The sequence below is a fragment of the Lepidochelys kempii genome, chromosome 8 (genome assembly GCF_965140285.1).
Source record: "Lepidochelys kempii isolate rLepKem1 chromosome 8, rLepKem1.hap1, whole genome shotgun sequence".
In the NCBI taxonomy this organism is placed as follows: domain Eukaryota; kingdom Metazoa; phylum Chordata; order Testudines; family Cheloniidae; genus Lepidochelys; species Lepidochelys kempii.
In genome coordinates, this window is record NC_136387.1 from 57,728,133 (window position 1) to 57,746,763 (window position 18,631).

The following is an 18,631-nucleotide window of genomic DNA, read 5'->3' on the forward strand; positions in this document are numbered from 1 at the left end:
AATGGTATTCACAGCAACTAACGGCTGTGGCCGGCGGCTCTCGCTCTTTCCCTCATTCAGAGGGTCAGACGGAGGGAACCGGACGGGGTCACCGAGCAGAGAACCCCGGACAGCGCCCACCGCTCCTCGAAGGTGTCAAGGGAGTCGGTGGACGCTGCCCAGAGGAACTCCGCCCGGATACGTGAATGTACTGAGAGTCGGAAAACGGCCTCACAATCGCAGGACGCCTCATGAGCCAACCTCCGCTCTCTGGTCTTATAAATGGCTGTTTTAGCCAAGGCTAGGAGGAGGCTAACCAGGAGATCCCGCGACTTGGTGGGGCCACGGATGGGGAGTGAATAGATAAAGAGGTGGGGGGAGAAATGAAGCCAAAAGCGCAAAAGAACATTTGTGAGGAGCCGAAAAAGAGGCTGCAATCTGGCACACTCTAAATAGACGTGCGCCAGGGTTTCCCTCACGTTGCAAAAAGGACAAGTCTCCGGAAGGGAGGTAAAACGCGTCAAAAACACGCCCGTGCTCACAGCCCCGTGAAGGAGCCGCCAACTAATGTCCCCGACGGGCCTCGGGACCAAGGTGGAGTACAGGCTGGCCCACCGAGGTTGCTCACCCTCCAAAGGTGGTAAGAGATCTCGCCACTTCGTATCGGGGCGGGACACCAGGGTGCGGGCATGAAGGGTATGGAGTGTGAGTGTATATAAATATTGCCGTGATGCAACTTGAAAACCGACCGGTTGCAGTTCATGCAGCCGGCTTGCAGTGAAAGGATGAGGGGTGTGTTGGGATCGGCAGGGTAGGGGCCCGATGGAAAGGTCCGGCGGGCCTGGGGTAAGGGATGGGCGGGGTGCGCCCTCGCACAAGGCTCGGCTAACATAAGCCCGAGCGGCGGGGGTCAGAGCGGCCTCCACCTCCTGAAGCACGCGCCGGGGGGTGCGAAGGCTGGAGAGCCCCATGCGTCGAGCGAGCGTCAGGGGATCCAGCCAGTCCCCCCGGTCGTAGTCCAGGAGGTCCCCGACCCTCGTAACTCCCGCCAGGACCAACCTCTGGCGCACCGTGCGGGACTCCGCCGCCTGCACACAAAGTTGGGGGTTGTGTAGCAGGGGCTCCGTGAGGAGATCTGCCCCCACAATGGCCGCCACGGACCTGGTCGTTGAAAACAGTTTCCAGGCCCGGAGGAGGTCCTGGTAGAAATCCGGCAGCCCGGAGAGGTCTCGCGGAAAACCTCTCGGGCAAAGATAAAAGAGCTGTCGGTCATATCGGAGCCCATGGAAACGGCGTAAAAAGGCATGCGCCAATATGCTCCACGTCGAACCACCTGCACTATAAAGGAGCCTTTGCAGGGCCTGGAGGCGGAAAACGCGGACCTGAGTGTACAGACACTTCAGGTTCTGCCCTCCTTCCTTCAGGGGCAAGTGGAGAACTCCAACAGGGGCCCAGTGCAATCCTGACCAAAAGAACTCCAGAATCAATCTCCGGAGGTGGGACAGGAAACCCGGGGCCGGGGCTAGGGTGTTGAGCCGGTACCAGAGCGTGGACAGGACTAGTTGGTTAAGCACCAGTGCTCTCCCCCGAAGGGAGAGACATCGGAGTAGCCTCGTCCATTTCCTGATCCGCTCAATCACGCCGCCTTCCAAATTTTGCCAGTTCTCCGGCGGAGAAGGGTGCGTGGCAGAAAGGTAAACGCCGAGATAGAGCAGAGGGCCGGCACTCCACCGGATGGTCTGAAGCGCGGGTGGGAGGGAGCTTACCTGCCGCCAGCCCCCCACCGCCAAGCCAGAGCTCTTGACCCAGTTGACTCGGGCGGAGGAGGCTGCCGAAAAGATGGCTTGGCAGGCCTCCACTCGCGCCAAGTCGCCCGGGTCCTGGACCACGAGGAGGACGTCATCGGCGTACGCCGACAGGACCAGCCGCAGCTCCGGCTCCCGCAGCACCAACCCCGTCAACCTCCTGCGGAGGAGACAGAGGAAAGGCTCGATCGCCAGAGCGTACAGCTGGCCTGAGAGGGGACACCCCTGCCGCACCCCTCGCCCGAAGCTGACCGGTTCGGTCAGGGTCCAGTTGAGCCTAACCAGACACTCCGCGGAGGCGTACAGCACCCGGAGAAAACTCACAAACTGAGGTCCGAATCCAAACGCTCGCAGGGTGCTCAGGAGGTACCCATGATCTACCCTATCGAAAGCCTTCTCTTGATCGAGAGACAGGAGGGCGAACGACAAACCGTCTCTCCGCCCGAGTTCCAAAAGGTCTCGGACTAAAAAGAGGTTGTCGAAAATGCTGCGACCCGGGACAGTATAGGTCTGGTCTGGGTGAATCACGTCCGCCATCACGGACCCTAGCCGCAGCGAGATTGCTTTCGCTACGATTTTGTAATCCGTGTTAAGGAGTGAGAGGGGACGCCAGTTTCGTAAGTCGCGGAGGTCCCCCCTCTTCGGCAGCAAGGCGAGCACCGCTCGTCTGCACGAGAGAGGGAGGACCCCGCCCTGCAAGGACTCAGCCCAGACAGCGACTAGGTCTGGGCCAAGGATGTCCCAGAACGCGCGGTAAAACTCCACGGTCAGCCCGTCCATGCCCGGAGATTTATTGGTGGGCATGCGACGGAGGGCTTCCGAGAACTCGGCCAGGGTGAGAGGCAGCTCTAGCCGGTCTCGGTCGCCCACGCTGACCGTGGGGAGTTCCTCCCAGAGCACCCCGCAAGCGCCAGGATCGGTCGGATCCGGGGAGAAAAGGTTCGCGTAGAAGTCACGGGCCCTCCCACACATCTCCTCCGGATCCGTGAGGGGGGTGCCGTCGTCCGCTAGAAGGCAGGTGACGTGTTTTTTGGCCCCCCTCGTTTTCTCCAGGGCGTAGAAGAAGCGGGAGCCGCGATCCATCTCCTGAAGGAGGCGGATGCGGGACCGGACAAAGGCACCTCGGGCCCGGTGGTCCTCGAGGGCTCGAAGTTCCTCCCGCTTCTCCCGGCACGCTCCGCAGAGGGACGGGTCCCCGGGGCTGGCGGCCAGGCGCCTCTCCAGCTCTAAGACCTCCCGTTCCAACTGCTCTATCGCCGCATTTCTCCGTCGGCTGGTGCCCCGAGTGTAGTTGCGGCAGAAGAGCTTGGCACGTACCTTCCCTAAATCCCACCAGCGCCGCACCGAGGGAAAGGCACACCACTGTTCCCGCCAGGCCAGCCAAAACTCCCGGAAGGACATCACAAAGCTCTCGTCCTCCAACAGGCTGTTGTTAAAATGCCAGTAAGCCGGCCCCGGTCCCTCTGCACGGAGGGAGACCGTGACGGCAACCAAATGATGGTCGGAAAAAGGGGCCGGCCGAATGGTGGAGGAGTGGGCCTGTGAAAGATGGAGACGGGATAGATAAATACGGTCTAACCGAGAGCGGTGTGACCGACGGGCCTCCACCCGAACGAAGGTAAACGTGGAAGTATCATCTGGGTGATGGTCACGCCAGACGTCCACTAGGGAGTGACAGTCGACTATGTCTCGGAGAATGGTCGCGGCGGCCGGGCTCGGCTCGGCCCCCGAGCGGTCCCGCTCCTCGAGGGTGGTGTTAAAGTCCCCTCCCAGGATCAGGCACTCGTGTGGATCTAGGGTGTCAAGAAATTCGGACACCTGCTGGTAGAATTGCGGCCGCTGTGAACCCACTTGCGGGGCATAGATATTAACAAAATTGACCACGAGCCCCTCCAGACGAACTCGGAGGTGCAACAAGTGGCCCGGCACGGCCTCAGTGACTCCTAGCACCTCGGGCCGCAGGGTGGGGGAGAACAGGGTCGCCACTCCAGCTTGCCAAGCCGTGCAGTGGCTGAAGTATACCCCGTCCCCCCACTCCAGCCGCCACCTATCCTCGGCGGTTGGGTCCGTGTGGGTCTCCTGCAGGAAAACCACAGAGTACCCCCCCTCCCGAAGGTAGGAGAGCACCTGGGACCTGCGGAGAGCCATCCTACAGCCCCTGGTGTTCAGGGTTACAATGATGAGAGGTGTCATGCGGAGGGCTGGGGGGGTGGGGAGTTCTCAGTGGTGGGGGTACTCATGGCCCCCGGCGGGTCGCGTAGCAACCCGTGTCCCATCCCGTGAGTAAGTAACTCTTTCCGGAAGCTGCGGGCCCGCTCGTAGGCCGCGGCACCGCCCTTCCCTTGCCCTCTACCCTCCCTCATAAGGGCTCTCGCGGCCCGAAGGAGTCGATCAAAGTCCCCCCATTGCTGGAGAGCCAGCTGTGCCCTATCGCGGGCACCACGGCATCGTTTCAAGAACTCCCGTAGTGCATGCTGCAGCTCATGGGGGGGTAGGGTTACAAGTCCCAGAGCAGTCCCTGGTGGGGCTTTTGATACAGCTTCGTGGTCCGCTAAGGCGGGTAGGCAGGGTGCGGACCGCCGACGGGGTGTCTGGCAGGCTGGGGTTATTAACTCCATCTCGTGCCTTGGGGCGGACGGGGATGGCAGGGGGAAAGGTGCAACTCCTGGGGAGTCGCAACTAGAAAACGTAAAGACTGCTCCCTGGGGGGAATCTGCAAAAGGCGGAAAAAAAATAACCCCAGGGGCGGCGGTAGCCTTGCAGGAGGAGGGAAACTGAACCGGAATAGGGGTGGGGGCAGGGGCAGAGGTAAGGCCCTGGGCTTCAGGAGGCGAGCAGCAAAAAGAAGGTGCCTCCCGAGCAGGGTCGGGGGTTAAGGGGCAAGGGAGGGGGCTCCGAGGAATGCTAGGTACTGGCTCCGGGGTGATCGTGGCAGCCATGGCCTCAGGTGGTAAACCACTTTCCGTGGGGTGCTCACCCGGAAAGGCAGTCAGGGGGAAAGAACATGGGGAGAGGGGGCCTGGGGTGAGATTGCCCAAATCGAGGCCGGCCGGCAGTAAGTCATCCCCTCCCTGGGTGACCGGGGTCAAGTCCAGGGCTTCAATCTCTGCGTACACAGAGGAGAGGCCAACTCCCACCACCCCAGGGGCCTCTCCGCTAGGGCCCGCCTCGGCGGTCACGTCGGGGTTCATTGGGAGTTCAGGTGGTATCTGGTTAGAAGGGGCTTCCCCCGGGGCTTCGGAGGGGAGGGTCCCCCGCGGAGGGGGGATTCCACCCTCCAATGCTGGTCTATCTTCACCTCCCGACACCAGTGAATGGATCTCACTCGTGGCCGAGGCGGGAGGCTCAAGGTCGGTACCTCCCTTCCTGGTCTTCCGGGGGGCTTCCGCGTCAGATGAATGCAGCGGAGCTCGAGCCCTCCGCTTGCCTCGCTTCCCCTGGACTACAGTCCAGCCCTCCATGGCGTCGTCCGGGGGTTGAGTAGCAGGGGACGGAGCGGGGCGCGGAGGCAAAGGTTCAGGGGTTTGGGGGGGTAGCGGCAAGGCAACATTAGGGGCGGGGGGTTCTCCTTGGGGCGAGCCCTCTCCTGCACCCGGTAAAAGCTTTGCCACACCCCCCTCCATAGGCTCTGCCGAGGTGGTTACGGCAAGAGTGGGACTCCCGTGGTCGCCCGGGCGTTGTTGGAGGGGTGCCTCTTGGGCCCGGACGGGGGCAGCGGTGGATCGGGTGGGAGGGGGGGTGGTGTCGGGTGCCGGGTGGCCAGGGGTGTCGGCAACAACAGGGCCGATATCCCGCCGGGTCTCGGGGGTCTCAGGTGCCCCTCTCCCCCGGGCCAAAGGGCAGTCCCTGCGGACATGCCCTGCCGAGCGGCAGAGGTAGCACCGGGCCTCTCCGGTGGAATAAAAGACCCTATAGCGGGCTCCCTGGGAGGGAACTAGGAAGGACCCCTCGAGCGCCTCTCCGTCACGCACCCCTGCCGGCAGTAAAATCTGCACTTGCCGGCGGAACGATAGGACGTGACGGAGGGCGGGGTCCTTGCAGCCTAACGGGAGAGGGCTAATAACAGAAACAAGCTCCCCCAGGGCAGAAAGAGCAGGTAACAGGGCAACATTAGGTAAAAAGGGAGGAACGGAGGTGAGGACGAAGCAAACGCCCAGATCTTCTAGCGGTTCCAGGGGGAGAAACACCCCCCCCACCACTAGGCCCTTCTCCACCGCCTCCTGGGCGGCAGTCTCCGAGGCCAGAAAGAGAACGACCTTCCCATACATCTTGGAGGCCGCCACAATGGCCATGGGTCCTACCACTTTCGCCAACGCCTGCACGTATGCCTCCACGTGGGGCGAGGCGGGTACTAGGAGGCAACGAACACCGTGCTTCCTGGTCAGGGCGGGAAGAGGGCCCCGACTACTAGTAATGGCAGCGGAGGCAGTGGGAGGGCGAGATGAGGAGGCGGCAGGTGAGGGGGGGCCTGTCGCCACCCGGGCATACGTCCTGGGGGCCGGGGGAGGGATGGTCGCAGAGCTGGTGGAGGGAACAGCTGGGAGGGGTGCCGCGATCGATGACGAGGCCACTGTGGTGGGGGCGGCCTCTGCCACGGAGGGTCCAGCGGCATTAGCGGGGCCCTTCCCTTTTGGCCCGCTTCGATTTTTCCGTCTAACTGGGGGGGGGTTCCTAGAATCTAGTGGGGCAGGAACCAGAGCAGCAGTAGTAATCGCCCCGGTGCCTCCCACTGCCGATGCCCCAGCGGGGGCGGTGGCAGGGGTTCTAACAATGGAGGCGGTGGGGAAATCTTGAGGGGTGGGCAGGAGGGTAGATGGGGAAGGGGCAACCAATTTCGGTGGAGGGGCCGTGCGTCCCTCCTTCTCTGCCATTGTAAGCAGGGAGAGACAGGGAAACACTGGGAGGGGGGGGGGGCAAAAATCGGGGTCCGGTAGTAGGGGTAGGCTATGGGGTAAACAATCCGGGGGGGGGGGGTGGGGGGAGGACAACCCACCACAAGTGTCCAAAGAGTCTCGCTTGGTTGGTTGTTATGCCTGGTCCAAAAGGCAAAGTCCAAAGCAAACAGCTGGATCCGAAGGCAGATGGCAGATTGCCAGCAGGGACGAAGCAGCGGGGGCCGTGATAGTTGTAATAGTGGTGGGGGGGGTTGGGGGCACCGATGGATCTGGGGGTAGCTCCCTGCTACACCCCTGTGCCGCCGCAGGCGCAGCTGAAATGCAGTCAACTCCCCCCCCCCGAGGGTAGAAATTCAAAAGAAATCCCTCAGTCTTACGGCCTCTCTCCACGATGATTCATAGCTGCCCGGGAGTTCTCCGGCCTCTGGCGGCTGCTACAGCTGTTGGCTCTGTCCCAAGGCTCTCGGAAAAAGTCCAGGCAAAAAGCAAAACAGCTGGGTCTGGGGGGGTCCACTCCCCTCTCCGGACAGCAGGTTGGCAGTCCTCCCCCCCTCCTCCGGGGGTTTCAAGTAAGCAAGGAGCAAAGTCCAAAAGCAGGCATCGGGGGGGGGGGGGGTGCTGGCGACCGGCCAGCACACTGACGCAGCTCAAAAAAACGAAAAAAAACAAAACCAAAAAAACAAAGCGTCCGGCCCAAACGCGGGGGGGGAAACTAAGCAAAAGGAAAAGTATGAAAAATCCGGGCCGGGGGGCTTTAGGAAAGAAAGGAAAGCAAATAGCTCAGGAGCGAGTGAAGAACGATTCCGGCTCCTTAACAGGGAAGGGTCCAGAACAATCAGGAACCTTCTGGAGACAAATAAGACAGGCTGATTAGAACACCTGCAGCCAATCAAGAAGCTGCTAGAATCAATTAAGGCAGGCTAGTCAGGGCACCTGAGTTTAAAAAGGAGCTCACTTCAGTGTGTGGTGTGTGTGAGGAGCTGGGAGCAAGAGGCGCTAGGAGCTGAGAGTGAGAACGCGGACTGTTGGAGGACTGAGGTGTACAAGCATTATCAGACACCATGAGGAAGGTTCTATGGTGAGGATAAAGAAGGTGTTTGGAGGAGGCCATGGGGAAGTAGCCCAGGGAGTCGTAGCTGTCGCACAGCTGTTCCAGGAGGCGCTCTAGACAGCTGCATTCCACAGGGCCCTGGGCTGGAACCCGGAGTAGAGGGCGGGCCCGGGTTCCCCCCAAATCCTCCCAACTCCTGGTCAGACACAGGAGGAGTCGACCTGGACGATGGGTTCAGAAAAACGGCCAAGCTGAGGGCTGCCGTGAAGCTCCAAGGCGAGCAAATCCACCAAGAAGCGCAAGACCCACCAAGGTAGAGGAGGAACTTTGTCACAATATATATTAACTGGTCTGCATGGACCCTGCTGGTGTTTATTAAAAGTTCCCTAGTGTGAGTTAATGTATTTATATATATAAAATGAAAAAAGACAGACGCTTCTGCAAAGGGCTGTCTAAAGAGAATGGGAGACAACAGGTGAATACACCAAACAGCTGGAAGGGAACACAAAGTACCAGTGAGACAGTTACATTAAGTGTATAAGGAATGGATACAGTGCCCTAGCTGCCTAACCCCTTCGGTGCTACACAAACTCATCAAATTTCTGTATGATATGCTGAATTGTTTGACTATGCTGGCTAGTATATAAATATATATCTATAATATGTATTATCCACACTATATATTAGTCTGCATTAAGCACCAATAACATTAAGCACCAGTATTGTAACAGAGAGAGAACCTGAAGTGGCCTATACCATAATCCTGTTCACTTATACTAAGTATCCCATAACACCTTGCATTTGCTGAAGTAAACATTTGGCACAAGCAGCTAAGAAACTTGTCAAGATCCAGATACATTCATTCTGTGTTTTAGTGCAAGCTAGGAAAGTAGCTTCATGGATCAGGACCTGAAATGCTAGTATCCAAAACAAAGATAAGGAAAGAACAGAACAAGTTAGGGAATTGGAACAAATGGATGGGTTGGATTTTAGTAACCTGTAAAGACATGTGAAACTTGTAAAATCATCAGTGATACTAGCTGAAATGTGCAACTTGGGAAGCACACCTTCTTCATAATGTGAAGGTAAAATTGCTGCACGGCACTGCTCTTAGGAGACTGGTGTCCTGTAGGACCTTTTTCCTGTACCATGTTAATAAACCTGACTGACATTGGATATTTGGTCTCTTGAGTATATTTCATGACAAAATAATGAACCAAAGTGTGGTCAAGTAATTAACTATACAATTTATCAACAAGTGAGATGTCAAATTAGTGCATCCCTAATGTTAATGGAATGTTCTGGGTTTTGGGCAATAAGCCAGGAATAAGCCTTGCAGATTAAAACACGTATAGAGAAATGAACTGGTGAAAGTTGTCAGAACTTGTCCAAATCTGGAATGACTTTCATTAGTCAAAAAAAGGCCCCTACCTGACCTAAGAACTATTCTTCAGCTAACTTTCAAATTCCTGGTGTAAACTATGGAGCCATTAGAGCTATTTAAAAATGGTTGAGAGAACTTTTATAAGGGAAAGTACTAAGCATCCTAAGCCTAGGGATCACTGACATTCCTTTACTTCAGGACAGATGAATGTTGCATATCTATCCCTCATATATGATTTTTAGGGAAGCCTAAAAGTCAAATACTTGAAAGAGGTTTCAAAGATAAACCACAAACGTTTTACACTTAAAAAAAACATTTAAGCTTTAGAATTTTAGACATAAGAAGGTTTGCAAACAAGCTTCACCTAATATGGATGAGGATTTTTAAAGTGGTGTCTAAAGTGGTGCCTAATGGTAGCTGTGGGTGGGATTTTTTTTGTTTGTTTTTTTTTGGATGGCTGACAAAGTCCCATCCATCTTGTGTTTTTCTGACTTCAAGTTCCTGCCAAAGTGCACTATGGGACATTACCAGCCTTAGTCAGGTATGTCAACTGGCTTGTTTCAGTGTTTAGTGGCAAGAGGAAAAAGGATGGGATCTCAGAAGCCCCTGTGCAGAGATCCAAGTGGTGATGGGAGCTCATTGAGCCTTTCTTCATCCATTATGCATTCACAAAGAGGCTGGTGATACCAGTTAGCTCTGTGTTCTTGGGGAACCAGGGCGCAGTATCCAGCCTGTCTGACTCATGAAAGACACCCCCTGCACCAGCCTATGTTTAAACCAAAACCCATCAGAGAAAAAAACTTGCAGAGAGCAATGAAGGGCGGATGGGAGACACACCTAGACCCCTCCTGACAAGGGTGACAAGATTAAGACATCTCCATTAACATACAGAATGGAAAACAGAGACAACTCCCCTAGTCTCATCTGCATGAAAGATGGGACAGGGAGACATCTCAATTTGCATACAGAATGCAGAACAGAGAACCAAACTGAACTCTGGGACCAGAAAAGCAGGGAAGCATGGCATCTGCTCCAGATGTTAATGAACCTACGTCTGCACACACCCAGCTCAGCAATTATCAGACCAATTCTAGTAATGAATCCTTGGTTGATATACAAAATACTGAAGCAGCCTAGATGCATTGTGAGCTCCCTGGAAGAAAACACCACCCGTAGCCAAGAGTGATCAGCAAATTTGGCACCTGACCACAATGACCAATGAGGAGACAAGATACTTTCAAAGCTGGAGGGGTGGGGGGGTGGAACAAAGGGCATGGGTCTGTCTGGGTGATGCTTTTGCCGGGGACAGAACAGGAATGGAGTTTTAGAATTTAGTAAGTAATCTAGCTAGATATGCGTTAGATTATGATTTCTTTAAATGGCTGAAAAAATAAGCTGTGCTGAAAGGAATGTCAAAAGTATTTTTTTTATATTTGCCATCTGGTTCTAGGGCTGGAGGAACCTAGTGCTGGGGAACCTACGTCCTGCAAGATAGCTCCATTGGGAGGGGACTTGAAGAAGGAAGGAGTAGAGCTCCATCTGAACACACAAGTGACATAAGCAGTACATTAATAGAATTACAGAACCACCCTGCCTCCCAGAAGAGTAACCTTAATAAATGAGTGTACCCCAAAGTAACGGGCACATCTGGTAACACTGGCTAGAAGCTGGCCTTATTAAATAATTCTAATAGCTGCCTTGTTGTCATGAGCACATGTGCTACAGCTGCAAGGAGGTTTCATTTTGTATCCAGCATATGATACATGTCCATTATGACACTTTAAAGAGTGTCTCTTATATTCATCATTCATAAAGCAGATCATTTGTGCAGAATTAATATTTTTCTACTGTGAGAGTATGGAACAAAGCACCAATTTTTTGTGCACAAGTCTAGTCTATGATTTTTTCCATATTGCAGACTGTGAAATGTTAACCTGATCAAAATGACCTTGTCAGTGGCTGGAATTGAAGTTACCATTTTCCCTCTCTTTCTTTGTGAAAGAAACATCTATTACAGTATAAAGCAATTTGCAGAAACGAGGGCATCTGAGTGGCCTTCTTTAAAACCCGCTAGTCTGGTTCAAAGTGTTGGAAGGTTCCATCTACATCTTGCAGGGAAGAATTGATTCTGCTGTTTAAAGCTTACTACTGTACTGGATATTGAACATGACAGATACGTTCACACCCCCTCCCCCCCAAAAAATAACTTCACCCCCAATAAACACTGTCATTCACTGAAGCTTATAGAATAAACTTAGTGCTTATAATATTTGTTGAATGAGTGATAACTTCAGTAGCACAAAGCAGTACTTAAAACAATACTACAAGTTGAGATCATTAGGATCTTCAATAATTATGGGAGAATAGGATTTGTTAGTAATATAATCAATAGCATATTAAATATAAAATAGATGGTGACTAGTGATTTTGTGAGCCTTGTTGTTTAGGTGCCCAACTTGAGACTCCATAAAGGAGCCTGATTTTTTCAAAGGGCTATGTTGTGACAGTTTTGGATGCAATCCAGACCAGTCACCTCCTGCCCTGTAACTCTGAGTGCCCCAAGTACTTTGTTAGTGTGATTCCTTGCCTGGGAAGTCCATAGTCAGAAACAAGCATGCATGTCACCCCCTGAGTGTCTGTGTATATCTGCAGCCTTGGTCCAGCAACTCTGACCCCCCAGCAGCCTTCCAGTAACACACCAGACACACTCCATGGTTTCTATCTACCTTTGGTACTAGTTGCAGGGTGACCCCAATGTATTCTCAGTCCCAACTTTTCCAAAAACTGTGTGCTCTGTAATTTCCAGTCCTCTCTGGGACAGTTCAGAGAAATAATAAGGTTCATTTGTTCCTCTAAAGACACACAACACACCAGCTTGCCACATTAACTGAAGTTAACATTCACTTTCATTCAAACACAGCATTGGCAGTTTAGATTAACAGTAAAACAAATTTAGTAACAAAAGAAGATAGGATTTTAAGTGAGTTCAAGTACAAGTGTATGTAAATGGGGCTTCCATTGTTTTGATTCCACCATGTTTTTATTTACATAGTAGACAGGTAAAGAGTTGCCTTCTCTTCTGTCTGGGAGGGAACCTGTTTCTCCCTGTTTTGCCACAGATATTAAATCATAGTATCTGTCATAACCATACAGCTAAGGGTAGCCTAGAATTCCTCCTTACCTGTAAGGGGTTAAGAAGCTCAACTAACCTGGTTGGCACCTGACCAAAAGGACCAATGGGGAAAGAAGATACTTTCAAATCTTGGGGGGGGGGGGAAGGCTTTGTTGGTGTGTTCTCTGGGGAAAGCAGAGAAGCATCAGGTCAAAAAACCTCCTTCTCCTATAAACCATCCTGTACAAGAGTCTGATATTACAAAAAGAGTAAGTAAACATAATAAGCATAGGGGCAGCCCTGGAGGCTCCACGTGCTGCCCAAGCTCCGGCTCCACAGCTACCATTTGCTGGGAACTGCAGCCAATGGGAGTGGCACCTGTGGGCAGGGGAAGTGTGCAGAGCCCCCCCCACCCCAGGATCTGGAGGGACCTGCTGGTGGCTTCCTGGAAGCCTCCTGAGGTAAGCCCTGCCCAGAGCCTGCACCCCTCCCATGCCCCATCTGACACCAAAACGTTCTCCCAGAGTCTTCACTGCACCCCCCTGCCTCAGCCCAGAGCCCCCTTCTAAACCGAAAGCCCTCACCCCCGGCCCCACAACAGAGCCCTCACCCCCCTCCCGCACCCCAACCTCCTGCCCCAGCCTGGAGAGCCCTCCCACACTCCAAACCCTTGGCCCCAGCCAAGAGGCTTCCCCCCGCCCCGCTCTCGGAACCCCTCATTTCCGGCCCCACCCTAGAGCCTGGAACCCCAGCCAGAGCCCTCAGCCCCTACCCCAGCCCAGTGAAAATGAGCTAGTGAGTGAGGCCTGGGGACAGTGAGTGATGTAGGGAGAGGGGATGAAGTGAGCAGGGGTGGGGCTTCAGATAAGGGGCAGGGCAGGGGTTAGGGCAAGGGTGTTCAGTTTTCTGCTATTAGAAAATTGGCAACCCTAATAAACAAAAGAACCAAAAAACCACCCTGAGTATGGGTTTGGAGGAAAGATTACAGGATTTTTTTTTTTATTTTACCATTTCCTCCTTTTATTTAAATAAGGTTTTTTAAAAAGTCTTTTGCTAGAAAAGGAAACGCCACACCTGTTTTCTCACCTATCCTCTATATCACCATCTTCTTCCTTCAGACCAGCTAGTGCCATTTTTCAGCCAGTTAGGGTCCTGTCAAGTATTTTTCTTGCCTTAAAAACTGAATTTGTACCTGTTCAATGCCAACCAGTGGATTCTCAGGCTCTATTGAGCACATTAGTGACTCTGGGAGGCACCTACTTCGAAGCTCCACCACTATTGCTACTTGGTGTTGCCAACTCTTGAAATTTCCTTGCAAGTCTTATGACATTTCATGTTTTCTCTTAAAGCTGAAGTCCTGGAATTAAGTTTTAACATGAGAATCTCAGCTTTCATTTAAAAAAAAAAGAGAGTTCTAGCCTTCATGGTTGAGGGCATAGCTTAGAAACATGACCTGGGTGTCCCTTACAAGCTCTGAAATCAGTGGACAAAAGGGAAGAACCCCAAATGTGGTATTAGCTTAAAAATTAGATTTTTAAAGAATCTCATGATTTTTCTGAGGGCTGACTTGTGATTTTTGGATGCTTGGCACTGGCAATGCTTCAAGTGGTCCAAGGGAAAACAGCCACTTCCCCGCCAGCTATGGTACCTGATGTTAGCTGAAAAAATGCGCTAAGGTACATTGAATGTTCTATTTCAAGCCCTGAAGCACCTCTGATTTATACAGTATAAATTGATTTCCAAGGAATGACTCCTGATTTACTTCAGTATTGCATAGACAATCACTGTGTCATAGGTGCTGATTGAGAGTTTCATTCTCTGTTACCTTTCACCTTGGGAAGGTGCTTCCACCTTGTGTCAGATAAAGCCAGCTGAGAATGGAGCAGAGCAGTTAAGAATTGGGCCCTGAGATTTTCAAGGACCCTCAGATGCCTACACAAGAAGGTTATGGGTAGGGGTAAGAAAAAGGCTGCTGGGCGTTACAGGCAGAATAAAGCTCTGAGGTAAGGTGAAAGGACGGCAGGGGCAGGACCTGGATATGCAGATGCTTTCTCTGACACTAATGATAACGTAGGCCTTCCAAAAAGTCCAATTTGTCTACTGCACAAATGAAAGCAGCAGAATTAAATTCCACCTGAACTTTGATTAATACAGCACATATGAAAAGAAATGTGGCAGCTGGCAGTTTACTTGTGGAGTTCTGCATTTTTTTTATAGTTTTAAAAATGCAAGAGTTGCCTGAAAAATGTGCTACAAGAATGGGGGCTGAAAAATAGCTACCAATAAATGTACAAACCCACTTTAAACTTTAAAAAGTGATTTAAAAAAGCAATATTTTATTTTCTTCTCAAACATTATACTGTTATGCCTACAGAAACTAGTCTATAAGCTGTTGCTTTATTTTCATGTAGAATTTAGGAGGGGTGTGAAGTGAATATTAATGTACTTCATCTGATTTAATAGCTTACCCAGATCTTGTGCAAGCGCTAAACCTTTACATCTAACACAGTTTCACTTAAAGCGCTGAACGTGTATTTTATTGTGATTTGGATACATTTTACTTTCATGGATTATCTAGTCTGTTTTAGAAGCTTCATTCTCCACATCTCCTCTAAGAAAAACCCTCAAAACCCCTGATTCTTAAAACATTGGGACTCAATGAGTCACTTCATTGCACCAGTTCTCTGCCAGTTGTATGCTTCCATTGTGGCAGATCCTCAGCAGGAGTAACTCAGTGTAATCCACTGAAATCAATGGAGCTGTGCTCGTTTACACCAGATGAGGACCTGTCCCATTGATTTTCATGAAGTTAATGGAGTTTATAGAGATGGAGAATCAGGTTTGTTTCCTTTCAAGGAAGATATTGCAGCTGATGTTCCACTCCATGATGGTACGACTCCATCAGGCCCACTGTGATTAGATTATTTGTCTGTTTTGTCTATGAGAGAGAGAGAGAGAGAGAGAGAGAGAGGACAACAAGCTGTCTGGTTGGCTGTGTGAAAGGAATTTATGCTCTCAATTCCATTCCCAGTGGCTAGGAGACCACTTTCAAAAAAGTACTTCAAACATTTTCAGAATTGACACTGAAGCCCCAAACATTCAGCACCAACTTCTTGGCTTTCACTTCAGCAGTGCAGAGGTCATTTAGAGCTGCCTTGAAGTGGAAGGTTAGTATTCCCCAATGTAGGGGAGATCCTTAGGTGGCACAGAGTTGGCTATGCCAGTTTATTTATATTAATGTATTATAGTAGCACTTGGAGGCTTCCTCTACAATTGTGATACTGTTGTGCTAGGTGGTATACAAAGTGAAAATAAGACTGTTCTGATCCTGAAGAATAGGGCATTATATTTTCTATCATATTTAGCTATAATCAGTCATTTCCTTATTGAATGTTTATGACTTTAATTCCATTCCATCTTTTCCATGAAAATTAGAGATGATTTTTGTTTATATTGAAATTGTAAAAAAAAAACAAAGGCATTTCCTTATTAATAGAAATTTTTTATCCATCTATTGGATTTGTGTAACAAAACTGCAGTTTGAATTTACAGAAACTTCTTGTACCAGTCATTGCTCTTTGATAAACTTGGTTTTCCCTTTGTGACGGGGCAAGGCCAGATGGCTATAGAAAAGTAGTGGGAGACATATATATTAGCTCCAGGCTAAACAAATCTCTGGTACCAGGATAAGTGAAATGGCAGCTGCTCCAGGTCAATTAAGACACCTGGGGCCAATTAAGAACTTTCCAGAAGGCAGGGAGAAGGCTAGGTTGATTGGGACACCTGAAGCCAATCAGGGGCTGGCTGAAGCTAGTTAAAAGCCTCCCAGTCAGTCAGGTGGGTGTGCATGTCAGGAGCTGTGGAAGAAAGTTGTGCTGTTGGAGAGGCTGAGTAGTACGCACCATATCAGGCACAAGGAAGGAGGCCCTGAGGTAAGGGTGAAGTGGAGCTTGAGGAAGTGAGGGCTGCTGTGGGAGAAGTAGCCCAGGGAATTGAATATGTCATATTTCTAAAAGGTCAGCTACCATAGCTGACACTATTAGGGTCCCTAGGCTGGAGCCTGGAGTAGAGGGTGGGCCCAGGCTCCCCCCCTCCACCTTTGCCCCCTGATTAATCACTGAGACTGGGAGACAACAGAGACTGTGCAAGGAGGGATAACTTCTCCCTCACTGATTTATGATGAAAATGGTTCAGTAGACTGTGACTCTTGTCTCTAGAGAGAGAAGGGTTATGTGGAGGGTCACAGTGAGCCTCTGAAGCTAGCGAAATCCATCAGGAAATGTGGGACCCACGGAGGCAAGGACAGAGCTTTGTCACACCTCGTTTGACCAAAGATCTAGAGTATAGTGGGAGGAAAGTAATAACCTAGATTATAATCTCACTAGCCTAAAGGTTTAGGGGCATCTAAATCTTTGGGGGGGAAATAGGGCTTTAACCAAACTTACATATTATCCATTGATAGTGAGTAGGACAAAGTTTCAGTTATCGGGGTTTGGATTGTGTGCATGAGTGTATATATTGCAGATAAGGAAAATCCATGGGTCTACAAATTGTGAAGATAATCTCTCTAGGAATTTTAGCAACCTAAGAAAAAGATAATGGAATATATTTAAACTATATATATAAAGTTTATTATATATGAATCCTGCCTTTCATAAGATGTTTGTTTAATCTGACATTTTATGCAATTTGGATAGGCAATAGATAACCACTTCTCTTTGCATGAGTATTTCTGTGGACCCCAAAAATAAACCATCTCTGTCAGGAAAGATTAATTAGTATGTGGGGGGAAGAGGTAGACTCCATTAGAGGAATGAAAATCACCTCAACTCTCCCATCAATATGGCATCCCACTAGCTCCTCCCCCAGCATAGCAATTTTGTCTCACAAAAAAGCAGGAATGGGGTGGGGGGAAGGCAGAATATGGGACTGGGAGAAGCAGCCTGGGACTATTTCCTATTGCATTTTGACTAATGATATCTGTTAACAGGTCACTCATAAAAGCCCACTGCTGTTCCCATTAATCAGTGTCAAAATTCTGATATCCTCAGCAGAAGGCTGGCCTGATGGTTAGGCCACTGGCCAAGTACTTGGGAGATCTGGATTCAATTCCCTGCTCCACCACAGACTTTCTGTGTAACCTTTGATAAATCATTCAGTCTTGCTGAGCATCAGTTCCTCAGCTGTAAAATGGGGTTAATTGCACTGCCCTACCTCGCGTGAGTGTTGTGACGATAAATACATTAAAGATTAGGAGTACTTGTGGCACCTTAGAGACTAACCAATTTATTTGAGCATAAGCTTTATGCTCAAATAAATTGGTTAGTCTCTAAGGTGCCACAAGTACTCCTTTTCTTTTTGTGAATACAGACTAACACGGCTGTTACTCTGAAACCTGACATTAAAGATTGTCAAGTGCTTTGAGATCTATTGATGAAAAGAGCTATAGATACTATCCTAAAAACATAACTCAACGCTCAAATACATTGTGAAAGGCCGATGGGCCTGATCCAAAGCCCACTGCAATCAGTGGGAATTTTTTCATTGATTTTGAATCAGGCCCAATGTCTGTTTCGAGACTTCATATCAATATGGGTTTTGGATCAGGCTCCAGAATAATGGATTTGCAATACTAGGAAACTGCCTTTTTAGTTCTCTGCTTACTCAGGTAAACAATCTCTTTAGTTTTGGGATGTGGGCGATGCTGTTTAAAAGATCTTTCCCGTTGATTTGAATGTGATATCCATATTTTCTAGACATGCTATTGGAGATTGCAACTGAAAGAGGGGCCTGAGGGCTACCTATCCGCTTAGCCTTTGTGAAGGTAATAAGATAACAGAGTCCTTAATGAAACACTTTATTTCCCGCAATGACAGGCAGCTCTCTTTTTTGAGGCCATTTTACTATGGAAGTGTTAAGAATGGAAAGCCTGAGTACATCATCCTGTCACCTTAATTGAATTAAACATCCTCATCCAGAAGTGCAGTCATAGAAACACCCCAAACTGCCAAAGGCAAAGATTATTGTCTCTACCTACCATGGAGCTGAATTGTTCCTTGTATTGAATTGAAAGGTTTACATAGCTCTTATCTTTTCTTATCAAGCTTCATTTGTTCCTCATCTCCTCTGCCCACAAATGTTCCAAGCCATGTCCTCCTGTTTGTCAGTGTCTCACACAATCACCACTGTGACTTCCTCTGTGTGGCCCTCTGTGAATAGTAAGACCATGCCGAGTTCATCTGCAAAGCCCCTAACCTGCCACATTTAAATTCATCTTCAAGACCCACTTCTGCCATCCTGCTTTCAGTGAACTAAGCCTGGCAGTGTCACCTATTATTGAGATTGTCTGAAGCTTCCTATTAAAGACCCTGTTTTCAGTTGCTCACAACTTTGCCAGACTTTAAC